This window comes from Prionailurus viverrinus, chromosome A2 (genome assembly GCF_022837055.1).
Source record: "Prionailurus viverrinus isolate Anna chromosome A2, UM_Priviv_1.0, whole genome shotgun sequence".
Taxonomy (NCBI): Eukaryota; Metazoa; Chordata; class Mammalia; order Carnivora; family Felidae; genus Prionailurus; species Prionailurus viverrinus.
This window is the reverse complement of record NC_062562.1, coordinates 150944572-150968518: the sequence shown is the minus strand read 5'-3', so window position 1 is coordinate 150968518 and position 23947 is coordinate 150944572. Positions and strand designations below refer to the sequence as shown.

At 40.9% G+C, this 23947-nt stretch overlaps 1 protein-coding gene across 8 annotated transcripts in view; it reads right to left on the bottom strand.

The window, feature by feature from the left end:
* CALD1 (caldesmon 1) overlaps positions 1–23947 on the bottom strand; it is a 211158-nt gene that overhangs the window by 174034 nt on the left and 13177 nt on the right. For 2 of the 8 annotated variants that reach the window (XM_047831695.1, XM_047831750.1), the window contains exon 1: positions 13446–13750. The exons of 1 other annotated variant lie outside the window; for it this stretch is intronic. The gene's annotated coding sequence lies outside the window, so the exon portion shown is untranslated. Of the gene's footprint in view, positions 1–12096; positions 12192–13445; positions 13752–23947 lie in introns of those variants that run through there. 5 more of the 8 variants (XM_047831703.1, XM_047831727.1, XM_047831731.1 and 2 more) reach the window with 5 other exon arrangements.

Sequence of the window (23947 nt, the reverse complement as noted above, 5' to 3'; positions counted from 1 at the left end):
TCTCATTTTCTCTTCATTTTTCAGGCCATAAATTTTGTAACTCTAATTGTATACATGCACACATATCAAAAACATATCCTGTAAGATTCCAGACACGTACACATAACATATCTACACAACAATTCTAGACCCAGCTGCTTACATGGTGTAGAGATTGTGCTAGTCTCTGGGCAAAGGTGCTCAAGTGGTGGACAGTCCAATAAGGGCTCATCTGAGACCCAAAGCAGATTGTAACATTTGATGGTGGTGGTGGTTGCTTGTGTACGTGTTCAGACATGCAGGAAATCTGTCCTGCATGTATAATGGCAGACAGAGTGGCCTCCCTGAGAGGCAGTCAAGATTGTACCAAAACAAAAGAGATAGAGGGAGAAGAAGAACTCTGACCCAGAGGGAAGAGAAGAGGTGATAAGGAAAAATAGAACCACACATTGAGTTTTTTTGGGTGGAAATAAAAATGAGAATCAGAACACAATTTTTTTTTTTTTTTTTGGTACAGAAACAGAAGGAGTGGTTGCTAGGTGAAATGAGGTCTGTAGAGTCAGAAAACTACACCATAGATAGGATAACTGTCCATCTGAGTTTGCCTGGGAGTCTCCACTTCAGACTGTTATTGTAAGGAAATTATTAATAGCTCCTCCTTTCCCTATCGGAAATGTCCTGGTCTGGATTGGATAATAAATGGCACCGTCACCCTCTTATCCGCCACCTCTGGCCTAAGACAGGGCGTGGCCATAAGTAAGACTGAAACTAGGAAATGGAACCATGAAGAGCTTTTAAAAAGGGGTGAAGAGAAGCAATGGCTAAAGAAAAAAAGGCATTAGGAGACAAGGTATAATGCATTGGCAATTTGTAATCAACCATGCCAAACACAGATAAAGTTAGGGAGAATGTTGAGAGGAAAAGTATATAAAAACTTCAGGATAAATGCAGAAGAGACAAAAGAAAACAAAGACAAAAGACAAATGATTCAGAGCATAAATATGTGCAGGCTACTAATATTTTCTCTTGTACATGGAGATTCGTGGTTACGAGCAGCATGTATAAAAATGACTGAAAACGGCCATCCTTGCTTTCCACCCTGCGCAGGCACACACAAAGTCTGTCTGTTGCTGCCTCCCAGTCGGCTGCTCCAAAGCTGCTGACATCCGGCTAGGGCTCTGCCTCTCAGACTCACAGGCTGCCTCGGCCAAGCTTTCCCACCACCAAGCCCCCTCCCCGACTTCTGATGGTTGCATACCAGACTGTCTGCCACCGTGGTTTCACAGGCTTCCACAGATAGGCCACAGTATGTGAAGCAGCATTTCAGTGCGTCATTTCAGAGACCTCTTTTGACTTTTTACTGCATCAGAATTTTGTACTGCAAAAGCCAGTAAGTAAATGTCAAGAGTAAGTTCAAAAGGCCAAGTGATTTCTAGCTAAGCAACTCCTAGACCCAGAGGGAAGATGGAATACCACCAGCAATAGGGCCTTTGGCATTTAGAGGTTCAGAAAATATGCTGTATGGATTTCTACCACCATTTTGAACTGGAGCATATTATGGGTTAAATTGTGCCACTCTCAAAATTCTCATGTTGAAGCCCTAACCCTCAGATTGTGACCTTATGTGGAGATAGGGTCTTTACGGAGGTAATCAAGTTAAAATGAGGTCATTAGAATAGGCCCTAATCCAATATGGCTGGTGTCTTTTGAGAAGAGGAAATTTTGGCACAGATACATGTGCAGCAAGAATGCTGTATGAACATGAAGATGGCAATCTATAAGCCAAGGAGAGAAGCCTGGAACAGATCCTCCCCTCAGAGCTCTCGGAAGGACTGATGCTGCTGACACCTTGAGATTGGAATTCAGCCCTCTGCAACTGCGAGACAAGAAAGTTTTGTTGTTGCAACCATCTGGTTTGTGGTGCTTTGTTATAGCAGCCCCAGGGAACTAATGCCTCAGAGGCAGTCTGGTCAAAGATGGGAGTGAGGAAAAGTTGACCAGACTTTTTATAGTGCCTTCCTTTCCCTGAGAAGACTAAGCAGTGTTTCTCTGAGTTATCTAAAAGAAAGGGCACTCCCTGTGGCAAGACTGGACTGGTGGGTCCTTAGGAAATAATTTCAATTGCTCATGCCTCAGTTTCTCCCTCCATGAAGTTGGTTATAGAGCTTGTGTTCTGAAATCCCCATTATGACTGATTGTTAAGGCAAAGGGTGGTCACACTGATATTCTGAGTTTGAGGCAGGAAGATAAAACTTACATGTGGAGACTTATTAATAAATACTACATCTGAAACGGCTGGCCAAGTGAGTGGACTCTAACTTCCTGAGTCAACCTGTGCAGAGAGGTACAGTCCCTGACTTTCCACCTGATCCTCACAGAACCAGCTCGGTCTTGGCCTTTTGAATATCTAACTTTGACATGATAAAAGACTAAAATGACTCATATACTTGAATAAAGAGCTTCATCTTTCAGTACATAATTCCAGACTATTTCCCCTGAATCGGGGAAAGGGTGTAACTGCTTGTCAAACTATCTCTGCTACCAGGAAAGAAAAATACAAAAGTATTCCTGCAGGCTTTTTTTTTTTTTAACTGTAATAGGCCTAGATTCTCATCCTGTCTCTCACTTGAATTATCTCTTGAGTCAGTAGTGAAAGAAATGGTGTTTAGCCCTGCTTCCTTATATGGCAGGGAATGACAATGTGCTTGTCTATTTGAACAGCAATGTGGCTCTCTGACAAATTATAATGATTGGTTATGGAAACCTCCTGCTCTGGTTTCCATCGTATTCCTGAGGAAAGACACAAAACAGACAGCTGTAAGGAAATGGAAAGGGCTGGACTCAGGGAGTGGCACTGAATCTGGCTCTGCCATTTGCTAGCTGTGTGACTTTGGGCAAGTTCTTTAATTTATTTTACTGCCCTGAGGTGGTTATCTTCAACTAGAAGTGCCTGTCACGTAATAAGTGTGCCAGCAAGATATTTGAATGAACTAGCTTATCTTCTTAACCATCTCTAACCTATAAGGGCTAGTGATAACTATCCATCATCCATTTTTATTCACTGTCCCTCCCAAATTCAGTATTTTTCTCCAGATAAGTCTTAATTGTCTCTTCTCTCTGTCTCTCTCATTCTCTCCTCTTTCCTCTCTCTCTCATTCCAGGTCAAAAACTTAACTAGGGGCGCCTGGGTGGCTCAGTCAGTTAAGCGTCAGTCTCCGGCTTAAGTCATGATCTCATGGCTCGTGGGTTTGGGCCCCGTCTTGGGCTCTGTGCTTACAGCTCAGAGCCTGGAGCCTGCTTTGGATTCTGTGTCTCCCTCTCTCTCTGCCCTCCCCCATTTGCACTCTGTCTCTCTTTCTCTGTCAAAAATAAATAAACATTAAAAAAATTAAACAAAACAAACTTAACTAGAACCCACTACCCCATCCAGCGGCAGGAATAATAAACCCCATTAGCCATACCAGATAAATATGATTTAGGATATTAAAAGCAACACACATCCAATGATAAGGGTAGGGAAGAAAACTCTGTGGCTGAAAGGAGTGGTGGACGTTGTCTGCTTCTGCAGAGCAGGGCTGTGCAAGCTCCAAAGATAGACAGAACTGGTTAGAAAGTGCTTATGCTGACCTGAAACAGGGTTTCCTACAACTGATATCTACTGGTCCTGGTCCTACCCAATGGAGAACCTGACATGAAAGAAGTTGGCTTCTTCTGCTCCACTGACACAATGGCCATGGAGTAGCCAACCTGGGAGTGTGTGGCTTGGGGTATGGGAACCAGTGGGAGTCCATCCCTATAGATAGACTCACAGGAAGTCAGAGCTGATAGCTGATGATTTTTAATTTAGTGCCCACATGTGCAAAGCAGTTTAGAGATATAATTTCTAATCCTTATAATTGGAGGAATAATTATCCCCTTCCTATAGGTGAAGAAACAGGCTAGAAAACAGTAAATTTGAGCTATAAACTTAAGTCATCTGGGTTCCAAAGTTTGTTCTCAAATAGGTCACACCTTTGGGGCCATACACAAACCAGGGGTCTCCATTGTTGGAGTAATTAGCAACAGGCAGCACAGCATTGTGGACTATGGAGCCAGATTATCCAGGTTTGAATCCTGGCTCTGTCACTTACTAGCCGTGTGCTTAGACATGTTACTTAACCTAATTGTAACTTAGTTTCCTTACCTGTAAATTTGGTTGTTGTATGGAGATTAATTGTTTGATTTTTATCTAATAAACATCTATATGCTACCTAGCATGTGCCAGGCACAGTTCTAGGCATTCAGTAATAACATAATTAGAAAGGAATCAATGAGTTCAAACGTGAATACTGGCTTCAGCTTGCTTTATCAAGAAGAAATTATAGACATTTATTCCTTTACTCATTAACTCTCTTCTGTGTGTGGGGTGAGGCACTTTTTTAGTTTCAAGTCACAGCACTGACAAACCCAAAGTCCTGATTCATGGTGCTTATGTTCTAGAGCATAAGAAATGATCAACAAACAAATAAATATGCAATCATAAGCATACGTTATGAATCTGCATTCAACAAAGTAAAAGAGGTATTCTGACTGGCTCTCCTGTGCAGAGGCTAATTTTATCAACTTGATACCTTAGGTGAATTAGTAGTAAATGTTTCGCAACAAACTCTGGGAGGTTAAGGGAGAGCAGCGGAGTCTGATTTGTAGCATTTGCTAATTTCAGTGGTGTTTGTCCATCATACAGATACAATAAATGTAACTAACTTCCAGATCACAGATAATAATAAAACATAAGAAAATAATTAGGGAGGAATGAGTTTTGAGTATTTATTACCGTGGTTTTTAATATAATTTAATTATAAGCTTATCAAATTTAATTTTTAATAATGACTATGTTTAACAGCTGGGTCTCAAAATCTTGAAAATTTAACAATTGGCTTTTGGGAACTAGTATGAGCTGGTTTCCCATACTACGGTTTAGGGAGCATGGAGAGGGGGAACAGTGTCAGAGGGAAATGAGACTGAGTCAGTGTGGTGTCATTATGCATGTGGATCCTAATCAAATTCCTTGCTCTTCTCCAGCAAGCCCTGCCTTCATGTACACAGTGGAAGCACTGCTCTATAAACCTAACTGCATCGGTACAAACACAGTAGCAATTCTGGCATTCTTATTGGACCAGGTTACTCACGCAGAGATACTTTTAGCTCTATAATCCTCAGTGAATATAATTTATGCCCTTGGTGCTCTGAATACAGTAGATTCTTCTGCACAAGTTACACCTTCAGGATGTAATTCCTGCCTATTGACCCTAGAGATGGATTTTCAGTTCTGCAAAAGCATTTGCCTGAGGCCTCTTGTCTCTTAGGGCTTAGATGCTTCTGAAAGGCCCATCCACAGAAGCGCCTAAACCAGAGACTATGATGGCCCTGGCCTCAGAGGAGATGCAGGGGGAGGGTGGAGGAAGCTTCTTCCCCCTTCCGCTCAGGATTTGTACATTCCTCACCACAAGGCTGAGGACAGAGAAAAACATCTTCTGTTTTTCCTGGTAAGTTAAATATCTAAAGTAATCTAAACAAACATCTTAAGGACAGAAATACGTAAAGAGAAAATTTTTTCTCAATTCACCCCTCCCCCAAATCCTAAATTTCACTTAGTAATGGTGGCTGGAACAGGAAGTGGAAATACCATGAGAAATTTTATTCTTGCCACATTTCCAATGCTTTACAAAAGCAAACACTGGAAATCTCATCAGAAAACTTGACCTTACAGGGTTGATAGCTTTGTGCCCAAACCAAGAATATGGGAAGCCGGAGGAATTTTCAGACAAATATTCTAGCTCTTCCGAAGAGACTCTTTGGGGAAACTGATTATTTGGAATATAACGCTGTAACTTTCAGAAAGAAATTACACAAAACTAAACAACTAGGCTTCTGAGGAATAAGTTACTCCATACATCTACTATAAATTATTTTAAGCATAGATGTACAGAACTGTTTCTGAGCCAGGGATTTTAGCAGAATCGCCAGAGAGTTTTTACAAACTACAGATGCTGGACCTTGCTCTAGACCTACTGAATCACAATCTCCAGGGGATGGTACTCAGGGATATATGTTTTCGAAAAGCCCTACAGTTGATCCTGATTAAGACACTGGTTAAGATCTACTGGACTATTGATTATAGGCAAATCGGGCTGTAATGTATAAGCCAAATTCATGGACTGTTTATAACGGGACATTCTCTCTTGCTTCTTTCAGGGGAAGCAATCCATTAGACTGAAATTGTTAACAGCCTGGGACTTAGAAGCTGTGTGTTTCAGAACTGCCTTTGCCACTAATTAACTGGGAGATCTTGGTCAAGTCATTTGGCTTGTTCTTTCATTCAATAGATACTGGGCCTCTGTGATGTGCCAGGAACTGGGTATATATTAATAATAATAATAATAATAAAAAGGTGTTCCTGCCCCTATAAATCTTACTGACATTAATCAAAGAAACTTACAAATACATGTATAATTTTACTTGGTATGGTTAGGCTTTAGTTCCTCATCTGCAAAATGAAAAATCACTGGTTCTTTTTTTTTCCAAGCATTTCTTCTTAAAACCGTAAATTTCTTGTCCCAGCTTCCACATAATGTATGTTTTAAGTTCACTAGCTGAGTGAGAAAATACAATACCAAAAGCTACTATGAATTCAATAACTATTTTAAGTAAATTAACATTTTATCTTCATAATGCATCAATGTAATTAGAAAAATAGTAACACATACTGTGCAAGATGTATTATTTACTCAGTTTGTCAAAAACATTTGCTGCATATATGGATTTGTTAACCTCTTGCAATAATTTTGTGGCCTCCCAGGGATCTAAAGCGCGGAGGTTAGGAACCTACGGACCACATCAATGATGTGAAATACACAGTACCTGAGTAGTAATGTCCCCTTTCTTCCACAACAGACATCACTGTCAATGACAGCATCTGTGGCCTCCAGTAAGCCTAGGACTCAGCCTCAGAACGCTTCTCAATACACTGACCCAGATGATCCCTACCAATTGCTTCGAGCTGGCAAACAGATGAAAAATTATCTGCACCCCCTGGCTAAATGCCTCCTAAGACCCTGCCCAGCTTTAAAAATACAGGATACATGTATTCAGTTCTGCTGTCTTGATAATCACAAATGCCTTCTCCCCTCTCCATATGAAAGTACTCCAAATATTTGAAGACATCCATGTGGCCCCTAATTTTCCTTCCTTTGGGATTAACAGTTCCAGATCCCTTATCTGTTCCTCATATTCTGTTCTCCTGACCCTCCTGGACCGCCTTTGACACTCATTCCAGGATACATATTTGGGAATGCTTCTCTGAGGAACAAGCCAAGAGTAGAGCACATTGTTTTGTTTTGTTTTGTTTTACTTCCTGTGACAGCCATCAAGGCAGGTGTTCGGTGAATGAAAGATTACACTACAAACACTGCTTAGAACTGAAACTCCCACTGATTGAGTACACTTTTATGCATTAAGCTTATGAAATACTGTCATTTACATTGAGAGGTAGTTTTTTATTTATGACAATTATTAAGTCATTATTTATTGAATTTTAAAGATTGCCTTAGTTGGGGGGGGGGGAGCCATAGCACACCTATGACTCATACAAAGTTTCATGCCAACAAAAACACTCAAGTGTTTTTCTTTAGAATCTTTCTCAAATGGGTAATTCTTATTTTTTCAATTATTAGCGGTGCAAGCTTCCAAGCTAACCTCCCTTAAGATTGGTTCATTGGACAATGCCAAAGTGGTCATCAAATACTGTATGACCCTGACACTGAGTGTTTGCCTCTCCAGGAATTCAGTCACATAAAAATTAGAATGACCTTCACGGGTAGCTGTTGGACATTCAAGCTAATTTGCCTTCCATGCCTAACTTTCTCTTCTAAGTAAAACTGCCCACTGATCTTTTTGTTTTCTCCAGGGGTGGCAGTGACTACTGCTCCAGACCCACTGGGAATTCATCCATAAGCATGCCAGGAACCTCTGATACCTCCTCCTGCTAAGGGATTTGCCAAAGACAATAGTTATCAGCTGAGCCACTCAGGACTCCTCTCTCAGAATCTGATCAGGAAGCACAGAAGGAATTTTCTAGTCTGTAGAACAACAGGAAGAAGCAGCCACGTGTGCTGCAGCTGAGTTACATTAATAGAAGCACAGAGACCTCTGCTGAGATACTTTGACCCACCTTGATTTCAACCCCATCTTGGAACCCCAGTCCTATGGTGGCTTCTGTTCTTGGATTTCCTTGCGATCCCATCCCTTTATTATGCCATATGCATCTTACAATCTTGTCCCTTCCCTTGAGCTACCGAAGCCTATTAACATAGATTCTATTTGTTCTGAGCACAGTGCCAGGTGTTCTCGCCCATGTTACTGTACTGGTCTGCACACTGCCTTGCTAATAAGCTGGCTCTTTGTTTCTAAGCCTCTGCCTGCCTTCTGATTTTTGCTGTTTTTCTTTTACTTAGTGGGCTGTGATTCACACGTTAGTCCCTTGTTAAACGTTATTTCCATTCTGGCTTAGACCCTCCTGATCCCCATGAAACTAATGTCCTTGATGCTTCTGGTCCCTGGACCTCTTGGGCACTTTGCCCTGGTCCTGCCCATCTTTAGCACACAGGTGATGTCTGCCTAGTTCCCCAGGTTGAGACAAGGGAGAGGGAATGTTACAGGTGGGTGTGAAAGGAACTAATTATATATTCATACTTAATATGCCCCTCTCCAAGTAAGATGAGTCCCTTACAGCCAATGTTTTCATCCGTATATTCACAAAACAATGCCAGAAACCTCAAGAAATGATTAAAAAGCAATTTATCTTCAAGTTATCCATCACTGAAATATATATAAAGAAAAGCCACGTACTAAAATGAATGCTTACTAAGAACACTCAATTCATTTAAAATACTTCCCCCTCCCAAATATTTATTTTCCTTCAATTACTCCTTGACCGCTGCTTAGCACTCCTTTTATTAAGTTCTTGGTGCTCTCTCAGCACCCACTTCACTGGAGGTACTCCCAGCCTCTCCAGCCCCTACAAGCTCCCCACGTAAAACTGCTTCTCTAGAGATGATCTCCTTTCTTTGAAATGGAGGCCATATGAAGTCATCTACTTCTATGTATCTGTGCATTTACACCATCCTTTCTTCCTTCAAAAAAATCTCGGAAACAGGAAGGGACACCTCCACTCATGCTCCGTTCCCATCCACCCTTGTCTCCAATGGAAATCAAGACCTTACCTCACTCGCCAGCCCAACCACCCCAGGCTCATGGCTTCTCACCTGCCAATCACAAAAGGTGGGTTCACAAAGGACCTGAGGGTTTAGAGTTTTTATCAAGTTTCAAAGGTATCCATGGCAACAACATGGGGAAGAACACTGATAGGCCTACCCCCTCGCCTCTCTTGCGTGCCCACGGCCATCCTTTCCTTCCTGCCCACCTCCCACACTCACTCACTGCCAGCCAAAGGTGAGTCTGGGGGTGAAAAGCAGAGTGACTCTTTTCCACAGAGACTGCTCCAACATCTACTCTGTCTGCTCTAACTCTTCCCTGCTCTGCCAAAAAAAACTGAAGAGGTCTTCCCCTATCATGACCCTTCTGCTGTTTTCTGGGCTTCATTCTAAAGCTGGGGCATTACAGATTGTCAGTGTTGGATCAGAAAAGCACTTGTGTGAACTGGAGTGGGAGGAGTTAGGGAATTTGGGAGAAATAGAAGACTGGGGGTAGGGAAGTTATGGAGGCCACCAGGGGTCAGTCACCGGAGAGCCAGCTGGGGATACTAAAGATGGAGGGAAACAGAGGAGTAGAGGCTAGATCCATGGAGCAGTCTGGTCTCAATACCAACAGGAACCACAGCCAGGTGCTCCTGATTACCTCACCCTCTCTACGAGGCCCAGGCTTGACATGCTGGGATTAGTTCCATGCTTTTGGCTGGAGGCAGAGAAACTGCCTCATTTACTAAGGCCTTTCTGTTGTCAGCACCTTGTCACTGGTCTTCTACTCAAGTAGATCTTCAGATTTCTCGGTTCCTGGACGGGGCCTTGCATCACTGATGACCCATCTCATTCTGCCTCCTGATACTTGTGTTCTCCTGGTCACTGATCACCAAGGCCAAAATTTAGACTACACTGGAGTGGACCAGTATTTCCTGGACTCTGGGCTCAGTGTTCTAGAAATAATTAGAATGCAGAAGGTACTAGTCAAGGTACTGAGGAAGGAACAGATAATCAGGGATACTAGGTAAGAAGTGGAGGGTACCAGTCAAGATGAACATAATGTCTAGAGGCCTCAGATTGCACACAGTTTGAAGCAGACAGCCTACAGAAAAGAGGGGTAAACAGCCTCATCTCATTTGGACATCTTCACTGCTATAGGAGATAGGAGAAGCATCAGAATGCCCATTCCACACACGAGGTCAAGTGTTGATGGCTTCCTCAAAGGTCTGGGCTATCTGAGAGGGGAACTAGTGCTAGGACTGAGCTCTCAAGGTAGTGCTTCCAAGTTAAGCCTGAGTTGCAAGTATCTTCTTAAATTACCCAAGGACTCAGAACTTATGGGCATCTCTCTAAAGACAAACTTGGATTAGCTTCATAGATGAAGGCCTTTCGGTAAGTATCTAATAGTTCTATTTTTAGGCTCTGAGAAAATTTACCCAGATATCTCTTTTAAAGTCAGAAAATTCTTTGGCAACATCTAACCTCCTCCTCAGGCCTACCATGCTATTTGCATACCACTTGGTCAGCATTTTCCCCTGTCCCCCCACCATGGCCTCACCCCACCACATTTCCAAGACGTGTGATAGACTGCAGGCAGATGGGGATTGAGCTAATTCCTTTACATGCCTGCCTCTACGTCACTTTTCTGTCTTGCTAAAGATTCACTGAGGAGCAGCCATGCTACTCATGGTATCAGGAAGATACCATGAGGTTGTCTCCATGACAATTATATGTGTTTTTAAGAAAAGGCCTACTGAAGGACGCCTGGGTGGCTCAGTCGGTTAAGTGTCTGCCTCTTGCTTTTGGCTCAGGTCATGATTTTATGGCTCCTGCAATTGAGGCCCATGTCAGGCCCTGTACTGACAGCACAGAGACTGCTTGGGATTCTCTCTCTCTGCCCCTTCCCTGCTCGTGCTCTCTCTCTCTCTCTCAAATAAATAAACTTAAAAAACAAAAGAAAAGGCCGATTGAGGTGCATTTTAGGCTTATCAGACTAGAGACTACCCATGCTGGACTCAGGACCAGCCTATGCTATCTGCCACAGAGCAAGAAATCCTCAGGCTAGTCACAAAAGCCAATCAGAATTGTTGATAGCCTCACCATCAGGACATGCTCTAATGTATCTCATTTCAATCCTTCATGCTCAGTTTAAACCTGGTTCTTCTCTTTAATGCAAGAATTGTGTATTTATTTAAAGAAATTTTTCAATCTGAATTATTTAATTTATTCTATTTATTCCATTGGCTTTGAACAATGGAAACAACCCAGCATGTTATCTATGGATCAGTCCTTGCACATTCCTTGTACTGAGATCAATTTTTTATTCATGACTTTTTGTTCCAGACCTCTGCCATTGTATTTCTCTTTATTAAAATGATTTTTTTTTGCACTGCAGTTCCATTGTGCTCTGTTGACCTCCCCATCTGGGGAGATGTGTTCTAGCTAATATTCAATTGGAGGAAAGTAGCACGAAGAGCCGCCTAAAGTTCAATACAAAGTAAAATATCAAATCCCCTTGCTCCATCACATCACTATAGAAAGTAGAACACTTATTTCAAAAAAAAAAATGCCTTCTTGTGGTTGTTGGGGGATGGGGAGCACACAAGGCAGAGAGGAGAGAGTGGTGGCAGCAAAGTTTGAACTTTCAGGGATTTGGAAATGTTGGTTTCAAAATGGAATTTATCCTCAAATCCCAAGATTATAGATTTCCTTCCAAACTGCATTCCCTACATGGTTTAGAGAACAGTTGAAAAAGAAATTGCTCTCCATATTTTGATTGACATTAAAAACGCTGTGAAAATAGTTTGGAACTTGAGCTCTTTGAGGGAAGGACAATAATCAAACTATAGCTTTCACTTGCAGCCCTTTCTCCCACACTTACTCAGAACTGTTCCAGGAAAATTCACAGGGAACTCTGTTCTCATATATCACTTCTAGGAGGAGAGAGGCATTCTCAAGAAAATTATCCCCAAACTTCTAAATACAAAGAGAAAAGATTAATGAATCTCAACACAAAGCCACCTCACTTGACAGAATAAAAGCAAACTGAGTCAGTTGTTTGGAGTTAGAAACCTTTAATATCCAGCTTTATTTAAAAATTATCAGACTTGCCCTTCTTGCCACATACTGCCTAGTCCTCCCCCAAGCTCCAGCCACACATGCCTGGTTTTGCCAAACACATGAGAAAGATTTTACTATTCCAGTTTACAAGTCCATCTGCATAGCCCTGTTAACAGAAGGGATCTATGAATACCAAGTACTTTGTTCTCATCCACTTTTTTTGACCATGTATTACCATAGCACGAAAATTCCCCCACCCTTTACAATCAGCTCTTTCTAAAAGGAATTCCAGACTACTACCAACTGGCTGCCTTGTACTACTGTTTAAGATGCCCAAATATGTCTGACTATCTTGAAATGAAAGCCTGCTTCTCCCTTTCTGGAACGCACTTGTAAACTACATCTTTTCAAATTCTCTAGTCAGGGGCACACTTTCAAACAGAAAAATAAGATTTGTTAAGAAATGGTTTGGTAGGATGTTAAATGTGATTTCTAAAAACACACCCACCAGCACACGCATTCTCTCATTATTAGGTTTTATAGGAAACAGACCTTGGTAGGCATCTTCCTGTCTTGGCAAATATCAGATCAGTTACATTAACCCAACTGGTGCTAAATGCTCTTGCCACGAACTCTGACCTTATTTCCTTGCAGATCGAGAAGTCCAGTCTTAATTAAATACAGGTAGCAGAATAATATGTAAATGCCTTTGGTTAAGAACCTTTACTTTTTGGCTTCTCATTAACCTAAAAAGTTGTTGTTTCTAAAGCAAAACCTCTTTAAATGTCTGGTAATAAAAGATGCAGGCGAGACCACCGGTGTGGGCAGACTGGCACGGCACGCCTGCTGACCCTGGCCCTGTGGCTATCAGGTAGAATCCCCATTGCACTCCTAAACAAAAGGCTTTCCTTCTCAAGGTTGCCGGTGGTCCCCGAGCATAAGTCTCCGTCCTGTCCCAACTCCAAGAACAGAACTTGAAATCTCATCCTGTTTGTCTTCCGGGAACATCTGCAGGGCGGCAAAGCCCAGTCTGGCTCTGAGAATTTGCATGGTTTATTGGCTTTTACAATCTTGCATCTCCAGCTACCTTAGGCAGGAATGTTGACTGAAACCCGGAGAAAGCCCCCAGACTCTCTGGAAGAGATTAAAAGAAAGCCCTCCATGGCTTACCTCGCAGGCTGCAACTTCTTCCTGGGGACTAAGTCGGAAAGGAAGGACTGATTTCTCTAGCAGGAGCACAGCAAGAGGGCAGGCAGGCAGGCAGCCTAATACACACTGCTCTATTCAATAAAACTCCAGACCGCCCTTCCTTAGCCCCTCCCAGAAGTCCATGCTAAGTGAACACATATCCCCTATGTTTACAGTCGGCAGTCGGTGGTATGCATTGTCCTGTAGTTTTTCTAATAGGCAGCCAATGACGACACCCCGGCCGAGGTGGATGCAGCCTGCCTGTGGAGATGCCTGTCATTCCCTAGGCATGCTCAGGAAATCACTCATCAGAAAAACCGAGACCTAAAAAGCTCTGAAACTGCGCGCAGGCTGCCAAAACCAGCCAGCTACATGCCCTTTTTTGGTTATCCTTAGCAGGGCCTCTGGAAGTGAATCCATTGTCAGGAACAATCATAAGAAATGTTAATCTTGGAGAAAGAGGCTGTCTTGTAGAACACAAACGCAACTTTAAAAAGAAAGCACAGTCTATGAAACAAGAAGTTAACAGTCCATATGTTTAGTGGGATGGGGGTGGGGAAGGCTTTTAAATTGAGGGAGCCTTAATAGCATATTTCTCTTAAAAGTAGCCATGTATACAAAATGAAATTAAATTGTTCTACAATTTTAAAGTCTGCAATGGCCAGGACCCAGGTCTGTATGTACAGACTACATTCTAACCTGAACGAGGCACAGCCCCCTAAAAATATGTCTACATGTGTTATAAAAACAACTGACAAAAAAAACTTAGGTCTTTTTTAGTAGGTAATGTTTTCCAGAATAAGTGTAGTGCCAGAAACTCAGCGAGGCAGGGTCCTACAGCCTTGGCGATCCTCACTGGTTTTCCATATCACCCCCCTCTCCACCTCCCCTTTTTCTCCTCAGATTTGGCAACAGGGACATTGCTGGCAACTCTGCACAACAGAGAGGGCGTGAAGAGACCCAGCACTTCCTCTGCGACTGCTAGAGACAATGCGTATGCCCACTGAGATGAGACTGCTGTTTTAGCGACTTCTTGAAAGTGCTCCAACCAAGTCTTCCTTGGTAGGACGTGGGCTATGAGAGGGTCAGAATTAGGCAATGCTGAATCAGGATGAAGTTAACTGGCCCACGTGCGCACACAACCTGTGGTTTTGTACTTTTCAATAAAGAATTCACTCAATTCATCAATCAGTACTTAATTCAGTAGTCACAATAACAAAAAATTAGGAGCACTTACTACTTGTCAGGCCAGGAGCTCGGTGCTGGATTTCTGTCTCCTTATCGCTGTGTGTTTAGAAACTGTCTCATCACTGACCAAGAAGACTTAACATATTTTCCCTGGCTAGCTACAAGTCCACAAGCTTGGTCTCCAAAAACCTTAGGTTTTACCATATAAGCCTATTTATGAAGATCTGACTTGAAAATAATCTCTACTTAGGAACAAGTGCCTGCCCTTTGCGCCTTATACTGAAGACTTGGGAAGTAACTGATCCACCTGGATGGTTTCCTTCTTCAGTCCTCCAGCATTAGCCAGTTACCCACAGGCATCGATATCAAGCCTATGCTCATCTCTTTCTTGGGAAGGCTGCCTGTCCCGTCTTCCCAACTGCTACTGCAGCACAGCCTGAAAAAGCTACAGAGAGGGCTGCCAGGCAGAGGGAGAGGTGAGCTTCAAACATCCCAAGTTAGAACTCGGAACGCACTTTCCCAGGGAAACAGAATAAATAATGGCTGGTGGGAACAGTACAGTCGATGCGGCATTTCAAGGACACTATGGCTCAACCAGGCATTTGTGGAGCACCACCGTTTATAAACTTGTTCCTAGGGTAAAATGTTTTCTGATCCCAAGTGAATAATTTGGAAATAAACTTTGGAAACATAACCAGTTTCGCTACTGGGGATGTCCCGTATATGGACAGGTTGTAAAGACAGAATAACAGTTCATAGTCTGGTAAACTGCTGAGCTTGGAGATGTCGTGGCACAGGCATCAATGACCTCTGAAAACAACTCAGTTGGTGATGTCTGTGTGAAGATATGACCTGTGTCCAGAGATGTTTGGGGCCCATGCTCTCTAGGCCATATGGTCTGTGACTCAGTGAGGCCTGTTTTAATGCACTGTTTTCCATGGCCACTGCTGATTCAATCCTAAGCCGCATTCTTCCCGCTTGTGTGAGTAATGCCTTTTGGTTAAACAGCATCAGGGCATAATTTGCAATCTATGAATAAAATAAGTACCAGCTTTCCAGAGGAAAGAAAAGTTGCACTACAAATAGGGAAAATATTATCAGCAGGAAACATGGAAAGGACATGCGTTTTGCATGGTTTTTAGAAGATAAATGGCTAAATATTTTTGGGTTCTGTCTTTAGAAAAGAGAAGTATGTTTCCCTAGATAAATTCTGAATACCTCATTTTCAGGGCATAGTGGATGACCAATCATTCAGCCTTTTTTGTGTATTTGAAAGTAGACACTGTGCAAGAACCACATGGTTGGAACGATAATTTAACAAATTTCATTAGAAAAAAGAAAGAAAAAGATAGATGTTGCCAATCTCTACCATGGGAAACTTCACTTTCACAGTATTTACTTTTTCCAGAAGTCATTTGTAAACAACACTAAAAATACACAGGACTTATACAGAAAATTTTTGTGGAATATAATTCCCACTCAGACCATCCCAGATAAAGAACAGCTTGTCTAGCATAGGCTATATCTACCTAATCAAACCATAACAAATCTAAAGAGACATTTGGAAACATCTGGATGGTTCATTGTATTTTTTCAGTTCCAACTGAGTATTTGGAATCATGTATATAAGTAGTGAGCAATTACATTTCACTTGCAAGTCAGTTTGGGAAAAGTAAAAGCAGGCCACACCTTTTTCATTCAAACCTAAAATCGCTTCAATTAGTTCCATAAAAAAATACATTTTCCAGTTTAAAATATTTACATAATTGAATATAACAGATATTTTGAACATTTTGAAAGGCAGCAAAATACCGCCCCCCCCCAACCACACACACACATCTTCTTTAACTCAAATGAAGTATTTCCAGAAACTCAAGTTTAGAAAACAATAAAATCAGACTGGTAAAATGCTGATGCCAAAACTGGACAACAAAGATAGCACAAAAAGAGGAAAACTATCCTAAGTATATTTCTGAGCCTAGATGAAAACAATTAGCACCCTAAATCCAACAGTGTAAAAACAAGGTAAGGCCAATGTGGAGACAGTCCGAATCTGAAAATCTAGTGATTCAGTAGTAAGCTAGTATGATACAATGTAAGCAGTTAAAAAGTTAAAAAAAAAAAAAAAAAGTAGACGAAAGAAAAGAGAAAGATCATCTCAACAGATAAAAAAATAATACTTGGTAAAATTAGCAATCTTACACAGAAAAAACAAAAGTTCTTGAAAAACCAGTAACAGAATCTTTCTAAACATGTAATGAGACCTTTACCAGAATGCTACAGCGAATACTATGCTTAATGATGAAATGGTAAAATATTCTCACTATAATCAATGAAAAGGCAAGGGTGACTATCATCTCTCTACAATTAAAAAATGGGGTGGAGGTCCTAACCAAGACAAAGACAAAGAAAAAAAGAAAGAAGAACTATAGGAATTAGGAAGAAAACAAATGTCTTTATTTGCTATGATAGGATCGTGTGGGTAAAAAGTTCAAGTGAATCAACAAATATATTAGAATTAATAAAAGAGTTTAGCAAAATTTTTGGAAGCAAGTTCAGTATGCAAAACTCCAGAGTTCCTGTAACCAGCTGTCTCTAATTTTAAAATATAATGGAAAATAGATGATTCATATTAATAACAAAAGTGTGCATTACTTGGGAATAAACGTAACAAAATAGTGCAAGAAAATTGAAGAGCTGGATTTAAGGAAATAAAAGGCCCGTATAAATGGTGAAATATATCACTTTTACAAATGACAAACCTCAAAATTATAAAGATGTAAATTTTCCTTGATTTAACCTATGTAGCATTTATTATTCCAACTAAAATCCCTAAATGATATATTTTGTAGAACTTAACAAAACAATCCTAAAATTAAGATGGAAAAGTAAAGATCTAAAAATAAGGACTGAGATTTTTATAGAGCAATTCTAGTTAAGATGAGTATTATTGCCCTGGGAATAGACAAATAGATTATTAGAATAAAGTGGAAAACCTAGAAACAGCCCCAAGCATATATGGAAACTTCTAAAATAATAGCAAAGACACAACCAATGAGGAAGAAAAGGGTGGGCTATGCTATTAGTGGTAAGGTTACCATCGATTATGTAGAATCAATAAAGTTAGATTCAAAATTCCCACCCCATACTAAAAGAAACTAGATGACATGGGGAAAAAAACCAACTTTAAGATGATTAGGAAAAGCTGTAGGTGAATAATTTTATAATGGAGTATGGAAGGATTCTTCAACATAAAAAAACAGAAGTTCAGATGGAAACACTGAAAACTTTGAGGAGATGGCTAGATTTAATAGAGTAAATGCACAATATGCATTTATTTCTGCTCCTTCCCAAACCTCACCAAAATGATAGCACAGAAATAAAAAATCATCAGTAAATCCTACAAGGCAAAGAATACTGGAAGGGAGTCAACACAGAGTCTAGATGTCAGCCAAATTTTGGAATATGGAAAATGGACAGATGGCTGGTAATTGACTTAACAGAACTAAGAAACTGAACTCTGGCCCTGTGGAGTAGAAGGGCCGGTGGATGAGAAAGAAGCCAATTCAAGTCTCAAAACCAGGAAAAACAGGATTTGGAAGCCCCAGGAATCTGAGGTGAGGGATGGAGCAGAAAACAGGTTTGATTGGAAATCTGCGTAAGCGGGGTACTTGGGTGGCTCAGCTGGTTAAGTGTCAGACTTTGGCTGAGGTCATGATATGGTTCATGGGTTCAAGCCACGCACCGGGCTCTGCACAGACTGACCGCTCAGCTCAGAGCGTGGAGCCTGCTTCAGCTGCTGTGTCTCCTTCTCCCTCTCTCTCTGCCCCTCCCCCACTCGTACTCCCTCTCTCTCTCAAAAATAAACATTAGAAAACAATTTTTTTAGAAAATCTAAGGAATAGTTAAAAGCCCAGATCTAGGAACCCCCAACACACGTAGGTGAACACCCCTCTTTCAATCAGACAGAAGTTCCAAGTTTATTCTCTGAAGGCAAGTGCTGCCCTCAGAATGGCGAAACAGTGGACAGGCAAGAGGCTTCATACTGAAAACAAAATTGAAATGTAAGTATACTCAGTGAACACTGGAATACCCCCGGTCTCCTCACTCTGCAGGTTACCAGGACACCAACAGTCAGGTTTGTACTCAGCAAAAAGGAAATTGGAGGATTTCACTGTAGGGAAAGTGGTATGCCCATGGAAAAAAGAACTAAAGACATAGACACTGAGGGACCCCTGAAATTTCTGGCTCATTGCCCAAGGCCCTTTAGTGAACTTGTGCACAGGAACTCCCAATCCACTGTTTAGCACCTCACACTTAAAAATATGAACATCAAGTTAAGGAGAGAGTCTGAGAGACTCGAACAACAGAAAAAGGAATTCAGAGGAAAAAGAGGCAAGGTGAGAAACAGAAGAACAGTTCAAGAAAATTATAATTACTATTCACAGAGAGATAAGAGTCGATACTGTTGCCACCAAAGGAGAAAGATGCTTTAAGAAGGCACTTTCACACTTTCAGAGAAGAGGAAAAAGGTCTTGTAAATGAAGAATACTGTGGCAGAAAGTTATAAAAATTCAATTCAAGAAATGTTAAGATAAAGTTTAAAAAAAAAAAACCTGCCAGATAATTAGAAGAAAAAGGTTGGAAAAAAGAAAATAACATTAAAGAATCAATAAAAAACCCAACATCTGAGTGTTCCAGAAAAAGAGGAAAGAGAAAATTGTGGGAAAGAAATTATCAAAGAAATAACACATTAAAATTTCCTACACCTAAAGGACACAAGTTTCCAGATTCAAAGGGCCCACTGGGCATCTAGTACAATGAATGAAAACATATTTAATTCTGAAGTTATCAAGTTCTTGGGTTTTATGTTCCATCCAAAGGTGGGGGAGGAGTTGGGGTTGAAACCAGAAACCGAGACAGAAGATAAGGATCAGAAAATAGAGAGTACAAAACTATGACAGAAGTGAAGGGTAGTCCCATGATGACAGTGAAAGAAAATTCCAGGATAACAGCTGGTCAAGAGAGCAACAAGTAAAGACTGAAGCAGAGGGATCCAGAGAGGACGTTTTCAGGAAAATCAGGTAGACAGATTACCTGATTTTTTCTTGGGGAAAGCATCTGTGATAGGTACATGGAAATGAGTAAATGTAAGATTGAGGTCATTATAATTTCAGGAAAAACAAAATGTTTATATGAGAAAGGAAAAGGGATCATTGTATACCATATAGTTCAACTGTGAGAAAAATTTACACAGTCATAATAATGTAAATACTATATTTTGATTTCACCAAAACAATGATGTAATTAGATTCCAAGGATAACAAGCAAGAACATGTTTGTAGGATGATGGTGGATAAGAGAGCTAAACCCTCATTTTGTTTAGCAGGAAATCAATAGTTAATATCTAGTACTGAAATTTTAATAAATAGTAGAGCTAGCAATTTATTTAAGGATATGAAAACAAATACCACCTTCCCCCGATCCCCCACAAAAAATAGTTCATTCATTCACTGAAAAAATATTTATTGAGCGTCTACCACATGCCAGGGCCTGTTCTAGGCGTTGCAAACCAAATACATTTTGATGGAGGGAGACAGATAAATACACTAACTAATAAATGTATTAATGTCAGGCAGTGGGAAATGCTATAAAGAAATTGTAATGGAATAGAGAAAATCAGGGAAGTCCTCTATGAAGAAGTTTTCAATGGAGATGAATAAAATGAAGGGGCAAGCACTGGGACCATACAAAGCGATGACATTCCTGACAGCAAGAATATAGCAGGTGCATATTAAAGAACAAGAAAGATTGCAGAGTAATTGGGGAGGAGTGATCACCAACGGCAGATAGGATCATCTAGAGCCTTATCATCATGGTAAAGACTTTGAGTTTTATTTTAAATAAGATGGAAAGTCACTGGGAGGTGTTGAGTGGGGAGAGAAAAAAATCACTCTGGTCGTCGTCCTGTAGGGGAGCTTACCAGTGTAGAAGCAGGGGAAATTATTGCCTCCTTACAGGCAGGAGGTGTTGGCCAGGACTAGGGCAGTTGTGGTCAGGGGACTGAGAAAGTATTGAATTTTGGACACAGCAGGACTCATTGCTGGTTTGGATGAGGAATATAAGAAACAGAGAGGAATCAGAGATATCTCCTTTTATGGGCTGAAGAGCTGAGTCAGTGGTGTAATTTAATAAGCAGGGACCACTGAGGGAAGTGTCGATTTGCAAGGAGGTGTGGGAATCACATTAGACATAATTTAGGCATATTAAGATGACCAAAGGCATTCAAGTGGAGGTGCAGATGGGTAGTGTGATATACAAATCTGATGTTTTAGGGAGAGATGAGGCTTGAGAGTCATCTATTTCTAGATAGGGTTTTAAACTAGGACTAAGTTACCTGGAAGAAAGCAAACAGTGAAGAGAAGGCTGCACAAAACGACACCCCAACATTTAAAGCCCAGAAAAGGAGACTGTGAAAAAGATGATAGCTACTGCTTGGTGGGTGGTCAGGTATGAGAATGGGTAGGGAGGATGGTTACCGCTTTTTGTTAAAAGCCACAGAGCATTATTGGACTTTAAAAGTAGGGTAATTTGTGATAGACTGGATAATTGTAGCCAACTAATCAGTTACTCTTTTAATGGGATTAAACACTCAGTCTTTGCCATGTGTCTTTGCAGGGCTCTCAGCAGGACTTCTTGGCCTGTGATTTGCTTTGAATGATGGGACGCACCAGAGGTGATGGTGTGCCTGTTCGGGGTGGAAGGTTTAAGAGCATTACATTTTGTTCTTACCCCTGAGCGTCTGCCCTTTGCCATGACAACAAGCACCACAGAGTGGGTTGAATGGCTCATCCCACCCCCTGAACATACACATTCATCGAGAACCTGCAAATGTGACCTTATTTGGAAATGGGGGTCTTTGAAGATGTAATTCAGTTAAGAATCTCAAGATGGGATCATACTGGCTTATCTAGCTGGGCCCTAAATCCAATGGCAAGTGTCTTTATAAGAAAAAGGCAGAGAGAGATTTGAGACACACAGGACATGGAGATGTGAAGACAGAGGAAGAGATGGGGGCAATATATCCACAAACCAAGGAATGTTAAGGTTTGCCAGTCACCACTAGAAGCTAGGAGAGAGGCATAGAACAGATTATCCCTCGGAGCCTCCAGAAAAAGCCAACAACCCTGTCAACACATTGATTTTGGACTCCTGGCCTCCAGAACTGTGGCAGAATACATTTCTGTTGTTTTAAGCCACCCAGTTTGTGGTAATTTGTTACAGAAGCACAGGAAAACAATATACCCCAGATCGTGTCCACTTTTCAGCTTGAGTTCCCAGTGAGCCCAGCCAGGACCATCAGAGTTGCTACTGACCCAGGCCTTATGCAAAAGGCATAAGAAATAATGTTTGTTGTTGTAAGCCACTGAGGTTTTGTAGCATTTTTTACCAAGAAAAAGCTAACTAATATTTGTATATATTAAGAAGTAAACTAAAGAAATTTAGTTAGACTCAAGAAAGTTTGGTTAAGACAGAAAAACTTCTGTTAAATAAAAGTCACCATACACAATGTGAAAAGACAAGCCAAGAGAAAATGTGCAATGTATAAAGGATTAGAATCTAGAATATCCAAGAATGCCTAAAAATCAATTGAGGTAGAGAGCGAGAGGGGCAACACTATTACAAAATGGGAATAGGATGTAACATCCACAGAAGAGAAAATGCAAAGGCCAAAGTCCTTGAAATGATGCTCAACCTTATGAGTAATCAGGAAAATGAAAGTGAAAACACTGACACCAGCTCACAGCCAACAAATTGGTAAAGAAAAAAACATTTAATCTTGTAAAACTAAATGATGTTGGTAATGTGCAGAATCCTATGCGTTTTCGATAAGAAAGTAAATTGGGACACTTTGTAGAGTTACTTGGCAGTGATATTTAGTATATGTCTTCTTTGTCCAGCAATCCCACTTTTAGGTATATCCTCTTAGGAAACTCATGTTCTTCAGCAAGGAGGCATGTAAAGGGCAGCTCATCAGAGTATTATCTGTCACAGCAATATCACAAAATTCCTACAGCAATCAGCAGGGGAAACGCTACATAAACTATGGTATAGGATGGAATACTATATAGTAGCTGAAATGAATGAATTAGATGCACCTGGGTCTCAAAAACATATTATGTGAAAAAAAAAAAAGCAAGTTGCAGCTGGAATGATTCCATTCATATGAATTATTTATGGCTCCAGGCAACAGTAGGCTAGAACCACTCCAAATTCAACATAGTGGTTACCCGTAACAAGGTAGAAAGAATGATACTAGTCACAAAATCAAGAAACTTGAAATTTATCTGAAATGTATAAAAGAAGACCTCAAGTAATGATGACAAAACAATTACATTTGTTAATTCTGCAGAGTATATATACAGATTGTACATTATCCTTAGACTTTTTTTTTTCTTTTAAGAAACTGCTATACAAATGAGATTTCTCTCCCCAAGGCACTAGTATCTGGTCACCTATGTGATACAGGGAAAGGTCACTGCTCTTCCTTGTTCTGAGGGCATCAGTAGAGCTCACTCAGGACCAACCAGACTAGCAGGGAGAGAGGACCTGCCCTGAATATGAAGTCCTCAACTTAATCACACCTTTGTATTAAGGGTCTGACATGATAGGATCAACAGTTACTCTTTAAGGCTAACACCTTAAGCCATAGTCTAACTTAGTGCCTTAATGCCAACTGTTTTAGGAATAGGGTACAGATAAAGTGAGGGCCAGCTCTGATCCACTTTGATGGGCACAGAAGGATTAAAGACAGGCTGGTCTCTCAGAGCATCAAGTAGAAGAAGAAGGGCTTTGGTTGTCTGGGATAAGGGTGATGATCTGAGATGGAAAGAGGGTGTAATCCAAGAAGCCCCAGTATGAAGGAGCTTATGAGACAAATGTTACCTTTTCCCACTCTCACTGAGTAGCCAATTCCTTCAGTCTCCCTATCAGAAATCTCTGTCTCCCTATTTCTTGATCTAGGGAGGATAACTGGATGTCTCCATGATTTCCACTCTTCCCACATTCATTTCTACTGGATTTGCTCGACCCTCAGGGAAAGTAAAATGTTTCCATCCATGAGAAATCCCTCTTGGTCTCTGATGGGTATCTGAGTCACTCAGAGCCATAGCCAGATTTCTCTCAGACAGTTGCATTCATTCATTCATTCATTCATGCAACCAACCTCTTAACATGTATTACCTACAAGGCTTAGTGTTAGGCTCTATGCCTTTTATTATCTTGTAAAAACACCA